Raw genomic sequence first — 12,669 nt, forward strand, 5'->3', positions numbered from 1 at the left:
GGAGCAGGGCACAGGAGCGGGTATCAGAGTGGACACCGTGGAGCAGGACACAGGAGTAGAGCCTTTGCCCAGAGAGAGGTCTCAGCCGCTCCCTTAGCCATCGCAGAGACTGTGGCCTGCGGGCCTGTTGGAGCCTGAATCCCGCCTCCCCCTCTCCTTTGCACACGGAGCCGCTGGTGTGCACAGGGTTCTGGTCTCCTAAGACTGTGTTTGAATTGAGACCAGAGTAACTTCTGAAAGATGGCCCCCAGGTTAATTCAATTCTATTTTAAGCTACATTCAGATCATAATTTACTTTCCTCTCACCCCATCCTATGCTGGGTTCCATCAGGATGTGTTTATTACTATATTTTTTATAGTACCATCCAGCAAAGATGAAATGCTACTGGGAACAACTCTCTGCTTGAGTGTTCTCAGATACAAAAAATTTTGTGTTCTTTTTATATCATTTATCAAGAAGAATATGTTACTACTTGATGTATTCTGGTTTAAGTTTCTTAGTTTTTTCATATAAATCTAATTTTCCAGCCATCAGTTTGCATTATGGCATAGCATCCTCTCTGTATATTGCCATATATATAAACACCAAACTAAACACAATATTGTTTATTGATGCTTTTGAACTGTGGTGTTGGAGAAGACTCTTGAGAGTCTCTTGAACTGCAAGGAGATCAAACCAGTCAATCCTAAAGGAAATCAGTCCTAAATATTCATTGGAAGGATTGATGCTGAAACTCCTATACTTTGGCCACCTGATGCAAAAATCTGACTCCTTGGAAAAGACCCTGATGCTGGGAAAGATTGAAGGCAGGAGGAGAAGGGGACAACAGAGGATGACATGGTTGGATGGCATCACTGACTCAATGGACATGAGTTTGACCAAGCTCTGGGAGCTGGTGATGGACAGGGAAGCCTGGCGTGCTGCAGTCCATGGTGTCTCAAAGAGTCGGACATGACTGAGTGATTGAACTGAACTGAAACACAATATGCTGAAAGAAAGGAATGATGAAAATTGGGGAGTACAGAGAGCACCGGTATCTTTGGCGTAATTTTTCGGAAGTTCAGTGTACTACAGAAGAGGCCACCAGCTGGCTCACTGTTCTCCTTGCCCTCACTCTACATTAGTACTACATTACCGTCTGGATCGGCTATCTTAACTAATCATCCCCCATTTCATGCTCTGCTAATCTTCCTGAAACACACCTCTAATGTGGTTCCCATCTCAACACTACTAACTTGATTCCTTTGCCTGTAGAATAAAGTCTAGATTTTGACTGGGGTATTTAAGGCCTTACTGATGATGTTGAAGGTAGTATGTGTGTAAGGAAAGGATTGAGGAAATTTGATATATGATTTCATAAGGATAAAGAGGATGAAGCCGAACTATCAAAGAACTCCATGATTTTGAGCTTAGAGATCTAAAAGATTATTGATAACCATCCCAGTTGTAAAATACTGTACCATGGTATCTGTATTTTTAACATTATCCTTGGACTGTTTCCCTATTTCCAAGGAGTACATGGCTTTTTCCCCTCTATGTATATTTAGGCTCTTTTCGGGTTTTGTCATTTTGTGTTATTGGTCTTCTCTGAATCTTTACCTCTGCTGCTTCTGTTTCTGATTATTTTGTGCCATCTATGAGGCCTCTTCTTCATAGGAATTCTTGTTAATTCCAACCAAAAAACCCCAGTGATTGTAAATGTATATGTGGTTTCAATGATTGTTCATGACTTGTAAGTTTCCTGACTTCCTTTTTAGGAGAGACCATCAATACCTGTTCTTGAATACACTGAGCTGATCTGTGGTGATGATAAAGAGCCTAGAACCTATGGTAGTGATGTAAGTATGTTTATGTTTCTTCAATTCTGTCATTAAGTACAGTATGTTCTGGACATGGCTTGAACTGGCTTGCAAGAATCGATTGTTAAATTTGAGCTGATTGTTAAACATAGATATTATTAAAACTTCAAATATAACTCAGCCATAGAAAAGAATGAAGTAATGCCGTTTGCATCAACATGGATAGACCTAGAGATTATCATACTAAGTGAAATAAGTCAGAAAGACAAGCACAAGACAAGGATGATATTACTTACATATGGAATCTAAAATATGATACAAATGAACTTATTTACAAGACAGAAATAGACTTACAGAGATAGAAAACAAACTTAACAGTTAACGAAAGGGAAAGAGGAGAGAGGGATGAATTAGGAGTTTGGAATTAGCAGATACAAGTTCAGTTCAGTTCAGTTCAGTTCAGTTGCTCAGTCGTGTCCGACTCTTTGCAACCCCATGAATCGCAGCACACCAGGCCTCCCTGTCCATCACCAACTCCCGGAGTTCACTCAGACTCACATCCATCGAGTCAGTGATGCCATCCAGCCATCTCATCCTCGGTCGTCCCCTTCTCCTCCTGCCCCCAATCCCTCCCAGCATCAAAGTCTTTTCCAGTGAGTCAACTCTTTGCATGAGGTGGCCAAAGACTGGAGTTTCAGCTTCAACATCATTCCTTCCAAAGAAATCCCAGGGTTGATCTCCTTCAGAATGGACTGGTTGGATCTCCTTGCAGTCCAAGGGACTCTCAAGAGTCTTCTCCAACACCACAGTTCACTGCTGTATAAAAAGAAGATAAACAACAAGGTTCTATTGTGTGTTGTAATAACCTATAATGGAAAAGAATATATATAACTGAATCAATTTGCTGTAAGCCAGAAGCTAACACAACATTGTAAATCAAGTGTACTTCAATTAAAAAGTTCAAGTGTATACAAATTTTAAAGTAAATAGGTTATCATTACATTTAAGGTAATAGATACGCAAACCTCTCTATATCCTAATGTCTACACACTTGAGGTTATTTACGTCTGTTGTACTGTGTGGTAGAAACACTGTATAATGGTGTGCTCCTGAAGGATGATGGGAGTATTTACAGCGAGGTAGTTGACAGACTGCAAAGCAGGGGTTGGTTTATTATTTGTTGATTATCTAAACTGAAGAAAGTAATAGGTGAAATCTTAATATGGATTAAGCTTAAAAATGTAATATGTCTCTAACTACTAGATGCTATTCTGTATGAAAAATTGAGGAAATCTTGCAGTATTTGAAAACTCTTCATTGATTCAACAAAAGTATTGATGTATCATTGATGAATGAGTGGAGTTCTGATATGTATATTTTTTAACTTTCTTCTTAATCATGTACATGAAAATATCAAGCATTCTTCACACTGGAACTGTCTTTACTTGTATAATATATGAGCAACTTTTATGTTGAATTGGATGATAATCAAAAATTAAGTCAGATTTTGTGACATTATTATTGGCAATATAATTTAAAAAACTGATAGTGGATTTTTCAAGAAATTACAAGTCATTGAAGTTATAGGCACAAACTGAAAATCAAGGTAAGTGTTCGGATTAAATTTTATTCCTAAAATTAAGAAATCATTAACAGAACTTTTTGCATTAACCCTAAAAGTGTTATCATAAATTTTACTTATATTTGTAAAATTATTTTTCAGATTTTGCTCCCTAAGATGACAAAATGACCGGGTGATTTTTTGCATTTTTTAAATGCGAAGAAGGTGAAAACAGATACAGAAAGTAGCGATAGTAATAAGAACTATTGTGGGTTGTCTAAGTCAAAGGAATTGGATTTCAAATATGCTGAACAACCAATCATTGAAGAAAAGCCATCGTCTTCATCAAAGGAAAAAAATGGATGATCTTGTGCTTGCAGATTGTTGGAATGAAAAGCAAGTGGTTATGTTTACAGAACAGTACAAATGGCTTGAAATAAAAGAAGGTAAATTAGGATGTAAGGATTACTCAACAGTTCAGCATTTGGGATTAAAAGCAGCAGATCATGTCCACATGTCCAAGGAGTGGATTGCATATTTGGTAACCCCTAATGGCAGTTATAAAACTACTAGACAGGTTTCTCTGCGAAAAAAAAATTAAGGAGCATGATGCTTCTAAAGCCCATGGTAAAATTCAGGATTTGTTATAGGAATCAATTAATGACTCAGTTTCTAATTTAGTGCATAAATAATGTGATAAAAATATTGATGCTACTGTAAAAGTTTTCAAGACGGTTTATAGTTTAGTAAAATATAATAGACCTTTGTCTGATATTGCAGAGGCAATAGAATTACAAGAAGAAATGGGGTGAGAATAGCAGAGCGTGTCACAAAAGAAATGAAGATGACAATATTTAAGGATATTATAGAAGAGAAAGCCAAAATCTGTGTTATAGTTGATGAGGCATCCGCAGTTTCAAAGAAGAGGATCCTCGTGATTTATGTCCAGTATACAGTATAGTCAGCTCCTGCACCAGTTATGTTGTTTGTTACTTTAAAGGAACTGGTGTCAGCCACAGCAGAATGTATCTTCAATACGTTATTGAGTACTTTAAATGATTGTGGCTTCACTAATGAATATTTGAAAGCAAATTTAATTGCATTTTGTCCTGATGGTGCTAATACAATGCTGGGTAGAAAGTCTGGAGTAGCCACAAAGTTGTTAGGAAATTTTCCTGAAATTATTATTTGAAACTGTTTAAACCATTTGTCACTTGATGATTCAATATCTGAAATAAAACAAGTGAATCATTTAAAAATATTTCTTGATAAAAGTTGTTCCAATTATCATCCACCTAATAAAAATCAACACAAGCTTTTAGGGAATGTACCTAAAGATCTTGAAGTTGAAATTCTTAAAATTGGCCAGGTAAAGGGACCAAAGTAGGCAGCTTGTAGTCTACAACCTGCTACTGCTGTGTGGCATGCATATCCCGTATATATTTGCATTTCTCTCATTTGCATTCTGGTTTGGCAAAGAGGTTAGCTAACATTCCAGTTTCCTGTAAAACCTTGCTTTAATGATTGACATTCTTGAAGAATTTTGACTACTTTTAACTGCACTACAGTCAAGCTCAACTAACATTCAGAAAGCACAAAAATTGATCAAATGCACAATAAAAACCTTGGAAAATTTAAAAATTGGTACTGGAAAGCATGAATCTCAAATTGAAAGTTTGATTAAATCAGATAAATTTAAAGATATTCCATTTAGTAGAAATAATAAATTTAATGCCCTTCCTAGGAACATGTTACTAGAAAATATAATTCAACACATGAATTTAGGTCTTTTATTGAACAGGAAGCATGATGAAAGTATTTTGAATTATTTTAATTTGCTAGAACTTTCTACATGGCCTTATGAAGAAATAACTTCACCATGGATAACTGGTGAAAAAAAATTATTTGTATGAAATTTTAAAATTTGAAATTGATTTGAATGATTTTGGGGAATTTGTAAATAATAATATAAAGTCAAACAATGTTTCAGTCCCTAAAGCTAATAGCACCGTTGTAGTCAGTAGTGCTGAAGTAGTGCTGAAGCAGTGCTGAAGCTGTGCTGAAGCTGAAAGAGGTTTCCATTTAATGAACATAATTTGTACAAGGGTGAGAAACAGTTTAACTATAGGTCATATATCTGATTTAATGACAATAAATTTCTTGGAAAAAGAGTTAGCTGGTTGGGATGCAACTGCCTTTGTAAAATCCTAGTCAAACTGCAACCACAGATTAGCTATAGATACGAGAGTTCAGCAAAAGTCAACAAGAGCCTATGAGAATCAGCTGGCTCTCTGGAACTTACAATAAAGGGTATTGTGTTGGAATTCCCTTGTGGTCCAGTGGTTAGGACTCGGTACTTTCACTGCTGTGGCCTTGGTTCAGTCCCTGGTAGGGAAACAAAGATCCTGCAAGCTGGCCAGAAACAGGATTGTGTATGATGTGTTATTTGTAAGTTATATGTTCTGCACACTATATATACATAAATTTTTATTTTGAAAGTCAGTTGTTAAACTTTTATCCATATATTGCTGTTTAAAGGCATTCTCCAAAGAGATTGTTTTTAGGAGCAGTGATTGTTTTTGGGAGCAGTGGGTTTTTAGAGGTTGGCCCATGTCTGCTAGAGTAGGCTGAATATGTATTTCATGGACTCTCTAAGAACATCCAGTGATTCCATTTTTGCTTTGTTTTACATTTAGTAAGGATATAATAAGAGTAATATAACCTAGATTACTTCTAAGCCCTGAAAGTTATAGCAAATAAAAGAGAAATAGAATAAAAACTACAATCCTTGTGGCTTTTGTCTTTCTTATTTCCCTATCTATGTTATCAAATATGGTCACCACTGGCAACATATGCCTATTAACATTTGAAATGAGTAGGACTAAGGAAGCAAATATTTAATTTTAATTAAATATAAAAAGGAAAATAGTGTAAAATATTTTATTGAACTCACTTGTTTTTTAAAAAATGCATTTTAAGTTTGTTATCTTGCTTAAAGGGTGATTGTTAGAGTGTGCTAAGTCTGGTATTACGTATAAACATCACTGAGTTAGTGTCAGTGTATGTATTCAGTGTAAATTATTTTTTCCTTTGAATCAATGTAACATAGTGTGTTTATCTGAATATTTTAGGTTGACAAAAGGAATTATAGTGATTACTTTTGTAAATCAGAGTTGGTGATTAAAATAAGGTACTTGATTATTTTTCTATTTTAGACATGAATACAAACGGTTTTTAGTTTAAAATGAAGGCATACTGAAAAAGAACAAGTAGAGCTGCAGAAGCTAGTACTGCACCTAGGACAGTAAACAGAAAGACTGGAGGAAGGTATGTGGCATCATCACAGTGAATGATGATTGCAGTTTGTTACGGCAGAGAAAAACAAACTATAATTTTACAAAAAATAAGACAGTAAAGTTGACAATATTGAGACAGTTCCAGAAAATGCATAATGAATGAATGAATGAAGTTACCTTTCAAAGGTCAAAAAAGAATTGAAATTTAGGCACCTGAAATCTCAGTGAAATTTCTAACAAAATTTTTTTAAAGGATTGAGTATGTTAATTTGGCCAGATATGAAACAGCTTGAATTCTTGCATGAAAAAGAACTAGCTTTACATAGATATGTAGTAATATTAATTATTTCAGTTATAGAAATTGTTAGAAATTTATGAGTTAAAGCCTGAAAATATCTTTTGAAAAAAAGTACAGTCTTTAGTTGTCACCAAACGTTGCTTATGGAATACAGAAATTTATAACAGTATTAAAGATTAATTGATTCAAAAGCTGAAAAATTACAAGTACTTTTCTTTAGCTTTAGATGAGTTATGTAACAGAAGAGTTGCTGTCCAACGAACACTTGGAGTACCTTTTGTCTCATCAGGCTTAAAAGCTTATGAAATAACTTCAGTTCATGGCCTGAGAAATCAAATGTGTATAGCTATATTTTAATTATCAAAAGAGTTTCAGCTAGATGAGAAAAAAAAAAAAATTTGTCACAATAACTGGTATTCCAGCTAGGTTAGGTTAATGTCAGATTTCACTGGGATTTTTAAATGAGTCTAGTGTTTCCCTTATTTCTTTGTTCCACTGTTTGATACAGTTTGAAAGTATTTGGGCTCAGTTTTCTGAAATGGTTTCTCTGAGAGATGTCATGAGAGATGTTAGGTGTTAAGTGCTGTGAATCAATGTCAGCTTACAGGAGGATTGCTGAACAAATTAAAAGACAGTAAATTTAGTGATCTCTGCCAATTGGTTGAATTGTGAAAGAAACTTACTATACCATTAACACCAGTTCAAGATTTTCCTCCAGCAACAGAAATGCTAGCCAAATACTTAATTAGTAATTAGAGAAAATGGCAGTTTTGTGCCCAGTATTACATAGCATATGAATGATCTAAATTTGAAACTCCAAATATGGGGATAAGCCCATTTCTGCTACCTAGACAAGTACTAGAATTTATTTTGAAATTGAAACTTTAAAAATCAGGTAACTTCACACATATTTCTAATATGAATCAGTATGGGTCAGATTTTAACTTTGACAGTTATATAAATTTACTATAAAAACTACAAGAAAAAAAATTTTAATGTAATTTTTGATCAATTTAGAGTTGCTTTTCAATTTACCCACTAACACTGAATTCAGTATTAATGATAATGAATTGACATAAGATTTATTGAATTTACTTAATTTGGACAAATGTAGTTTGTAAACTGATGTGCTTTTGCTCTGAAGGCAAATCAATTCTTTTAAAAAAGATGAACAGGAATTTTTCTGTGTGGATTTAAAAATAAAAATATTTTCTTTAAGTCTCCTTGTGTCATTCTTGCTCCTTCCAATCAATCCTCCATAATAACTCAGGAATGGCCATTCTGGAATATACATTTATTCTTAAAACTTTTATTGGTCAAGAAGATATTCAGATAACAGAAAACCTAACTGAAATCACTTGAATGGACTTATTTTGAATAACAAATCTGGAGAGGGCTGCAGGCTTTGCTTGAGTAGCTCGATAGTGTCATTACTGTGTTATCTGGGATGCTTTTGGCCTTTTAGGGTTACAGGATGGCTGGCACAGTTTTGTACATGCTGGATTGAAGGCAAGAAGGCCAGGCTGGAACAAACCCTGGATATCAGAAAATTAAGAGCTTTGCCAGAAGCCTTTTCAAGTGGGTTTGCATTTCACTGGCCAGAAGTGTATGAATGTGGCCATCTTTCATTGCAGCTGAGGCTTAGAATGTGAGCTTTTACATTTCCTGCTTCAGTAATAAAGGTAGGCAAGTGGGGGAGGAGTGTGGTTTACCATTTTTCTCCCCTGCTGAAAATTTTTGCTAGTTTCCTACTGTCTTCAATCTTTCTGCTTCCCTTATAAGAGTTCAATTTTTTGTCTCCGTACCACCCCCTCCAACTAGGTAGTGAGTTTCTGGGAAAGAGTTGGACATTGGTGATTAGTAATGTCTATCACATAATAATAGAATCTCAGTAAATGTTTGCTTAGTGTTGGGTGTTTCCTATATGTCAGTTCATTTTTGTGAGTTGTTTACATCTCTAAATATTCCTATTTCCCAGTGAACTTTTAAGGGAAATAAGATACTCTTCAGTTTTAAATTTCAGATATATAGTTTTTATGCCTTAATTAACCTTTCATGTTTACTTTGAAGAGAAATTGAGGTAGTCTTAAAAATTAGTTGGAAATATTTCCTGTTTGTTTAATGTTGTAGTGATGTTCATGGTTTAGAATTTTCAACAAGATTTTTATACTTACCATTTTTAATAGCAACTGATAATGTGGAAAACAAACAAAAACATCTTAGAACCACTGAGTTTTTGCCTCATATATCCCAGGCTTGGAACTGAAGAAGCCAGTAACCTGGAAATGCCAGTGGTTGCAGACAGAAAAACCCTGCAGAAAGCCTGCCCTCTCTAGTCAAAGGATCAGGGAAGGGCAAGCTAGCAAGACAGAAACTATTTTTCTTTATACGGTAACCTCTCTGCTTCTGCCCACTACCACAGAAAACATGGTAGTTTCATCCAAATCACCAAAGGCCATATGGAGAGCCTGGACTTCATCTCTGCCAGTTTATAAGGAAGTACCACTGACCTGAATCCCACCCCACTGCGTTGATATCAGAGGAGGCCTAATGGAGAGTCATGACTTTTACCTTTGCTCAGCATTAAGCCTCTTCCTCAATTTCAGGTATTAACAGAAGATAACTAGGAAGCCTGGACTACTTCACTACCTGGGAGTAACTAGGCAACAAACAACATCTGCTCCTAAATTGGTATCTGGAAAGTTTAAGATGGAAGCTCTCATAACATAATAACCAGTTGTATCTGTTTCAGTAATAACGTCACATGTCATTCCTAGAACCCAGACTATCTCAAGTGCAAAAAGAATAGATACCAACTGAGTTGCCATAGATGCTAGAATTATACAGATTTTAAAGCAGTTGTCATTAAATGCTTCAATGGGCAGTTAAGAACATGCTTTTGAATTTGGAACAAAAACATAGAATGTATCTGCACAAAAGGAGTAAGTCTCAGAAATGGAAGATGTAAAGAACCTATCTCATGTGAAGAGTCAACTCATTGGAAAAGACCCTGATGCTGGGAGGGGTTGGGGGCAGGAGGAGAAGGGGATGACGGAGGATGAGATGGCTGGATGGCATCACCGACTTGATGCACATGAGTCTGAGTGAACTCCAGGAGTTGGTGATGGACAGGGAGGCCTGGCACGCTGCGATTCATGGGGTCGCAAAGAGTCGGACACGACTGAGCGACTGAACTGAACCGAAAGAAGATGCAAATGAAAACTTTAGTAATGGAAAGTATAATAACCAAAATAAAAACCCTGGATTGATTCAGGAGAAGAATGGATGGAACAGAGGAAGGAATCCATGAATCTAAAAGTAAAACAATACAAGCTACACAAACTGAACAAAGAGAGGAAACAGACCTGGGGAAAAAACAATCCAGCTACAGGGACCTCTGGGGCTGTAACAGAGTTTGGTGTTCATGTCACCAGGGAACCAGAAGGAAAGGAGGAGGGCAAGGCTAGAAAAGTATTTGAAGATACATTTTCTGAAAACTTTCCCCAGTGAGCAAAGACAAACCTCAATTCAAGAAGCCAAGTGAATTTAAAGAAGATAAATCCAACGAGATCCATACCAACTGTATAGAGTCTGACTTTGGAAAACTAAAGATAAGTCTGGAAAGCTTTGAGGAAAGGCACTTTACATATAGAGGAAGATAATCTGAATAACAGAAGAGACCAGAAGGAAGTGGCACAGTTTTCAAATAGTGAAAGAACTGTCAACATAGACTATATGGTGAAAATATCCTTCAGGAATGAAGGAGAAACCAAAACATTTTCAAATGAAGGAAAACTAAGGAAATTTGTCATCTACAGACCAATGCTAAAATGAATGTTTAAAGGAAGTTCTATAAACCATTAAAGGAGAATCTTGGAACATCTGAAAGAAAATACAGTAAGTGAAAAATAAGAGTAAGCAGAAAGCAATATTGTGTTACTTAAATGTGGACTTAAATTTGTTGTGAATATATGTTGCAAGCACTGGAAAAACCACTGAAAATTTTTTAAAAATATAATTGATATGCTAAGAGAGAAGATAAAATAGGATTATATAAAATGCTCAAGTAAAGCCAGAAAAGGCAGGTAAAGAGTGGAAAACAAAAACAAAAGAAGGAAAAAAGAACAAGGTAACAGATGTAGTATATGTTAATCTGTCTGGACCAATAGTCATTTAATTTATTTATTAAAGTTTTTATTTATTTGACCATGCCACATAGCTTTTGGGATCCTACTTCTTCAACTAGGGATCAAACCTGGTTCCCTGCTATGGAAGTATAGAGTCCTAAACACTGTGAAAGTGAAGTCGCTCACTCGTGTCCGACTCTGCGACCCCATGGACTGTGGCCTACCAGGCTCCTCTGTCCATGGGGTTTTCCAGGCAAGAGTACTGGAGTGGATTGCCATTTCCTTCTCCAGGGGATCTTCCCAACCCAGGGATTGAACCCAGGTCTCCCGCATTGTAGACAGATGCTTTACCATCCGAGCCACCAGGGAAGTCCAGGGAATTGCCCCGGTAGTCACTTTTTAAATGTGAATGGTCAAAATATGGTAATTAAAAGAGATTATCGAGTAGATTAAAAAAGTAAGATCTAACTATATGTGGTCTACAGAAATATTTAGGTATAAATCTAACAAAATATGTGTAAAGTCTATATGAGGAAAACTTAAAATTCTGAAGAAGGGAATCAAGATCTAAGTAAATGGAGAGCTATTCCAGGTTCATGGATAGCAATACTCAATATTGTTAAGATAATCAATAGCAACTGCTATTCAGATGCGAAGTGTAACTCCGGTTCACCTTCTTTTCCTTACAGCCTATCTCCTCATACTCCTTAGGGCTCTTGTAATCTTCTTTGTCTCTGATAGTCTAGAATTGGATGAAAATGTGCCTGTTGTTTATCTTTTTAAATTTATTGTGCTGGGTATATGATGGACCCTTTCAATCTGGATACTTACATCCCTGAATTCTGGGAAAATTTATTACTTTTTATACAAATCCTATGTAATGTTCTCCCACGCTTTCTTCATTTTATCTCTCTCTGCAGTTTTTTGTGTGTGTCTCCCAATCTTCTTTCTTTTTTCCATTTCTGGGACATTTCCTTGGCTATATAACTTCTAGACATCTACTGAATATTTAACTTCAACTGTCAAAATTCTAATTTTGGAGACCTGTTTCTTGTTCTCTTGTTTCATTTTCAATAAAATACAGTGTTTATTTCTGGATGCCCTCTAGAAAAAAATTTTTTAAATATTTTCTTGGTAGTATCTGTTTCAGTCAGCGTGTTAGTCACTCAGTCATGTCCAACTCTTTGAGACCCCATGGGTTGTAGCTCACCAGGCTCCTCTGTCTATGGAATTCTGCAGGCAAGAATACTGGAGTGGGTAGCCATTCCTTTCTCCAGGGCATCTTCCTGACCCAGGAATCAAACCTGGGTCTCCCACATTGCAGGCAGATTCTTTACCATCTGAGCCACCAGGGAAGCCCCATTTTTAGCCAGGATTCCCCCCCTCTTTTTTTCCTGCTATCTTAGATTTACCTTTCCTCTCAAGGGTCTTAGTATTTGATCCTTGGATGTTTTTACAAATCTAAATGTTGAGTCCCTTGGTAGAAAGCTATCTCTGTGGGGGATTATCCTGATTATCCTCAATCTGAGACGGACTCCTTTGATTGGTACTGATTTGTCCTCCAGAGGATCCGGTGGATCTCCTAGT

At 36.2% G+C, this 12,669-nt stretch overlaps 1 protein-coding gene across 7 annotated transcripts in view; it reads left to right on the forward strand.

The window, feature by feature from the left end:
• The window catches only part of ZNF451 (zinc finger protein 451), a 130,936-nt gene that overhangs the window by 716 nt on the left and 117,551 nt on the right, over window positions 1-12,669 (forward strand). Inside the window, exons 3-4 of one of the 7 annotated variants that reach the window (XR_005722650.1) lie at window positions 1,759-1,839; window positions 2,437-6,143. The exons of 4 other annotated variants lie outside the window; for them this stretch is intronic. The gene's annotated coding sequence lies outside the window, so the exon portion shown is untranslated. Of the gene's footprint in view, window positions 1-1,758; window positions 1,840-2,436; window positions 6,147-6,576; window positions 8,174-12,669 lie in introns of those variants that run through there. 2 more of the 7 variants (XR_005722652.1, XR_005722651.1) reach the window with 2 other exon arrangements.

This window comes from Oryx dammah, unplaced genomic scaffold, assembly GCF_014754425.2.
Source record: "Oryx dammah isolate SB20612 unplaced genomic scaffold, SCBI_Odam_1.1 HiC_scaffold_11, whole genome shotgun sequence".
NCBI lineage: Eukaryota > Metazoa > Chordata > Mammalia > Artiodactyla > Bovidae > Oryx > Oryx dammah.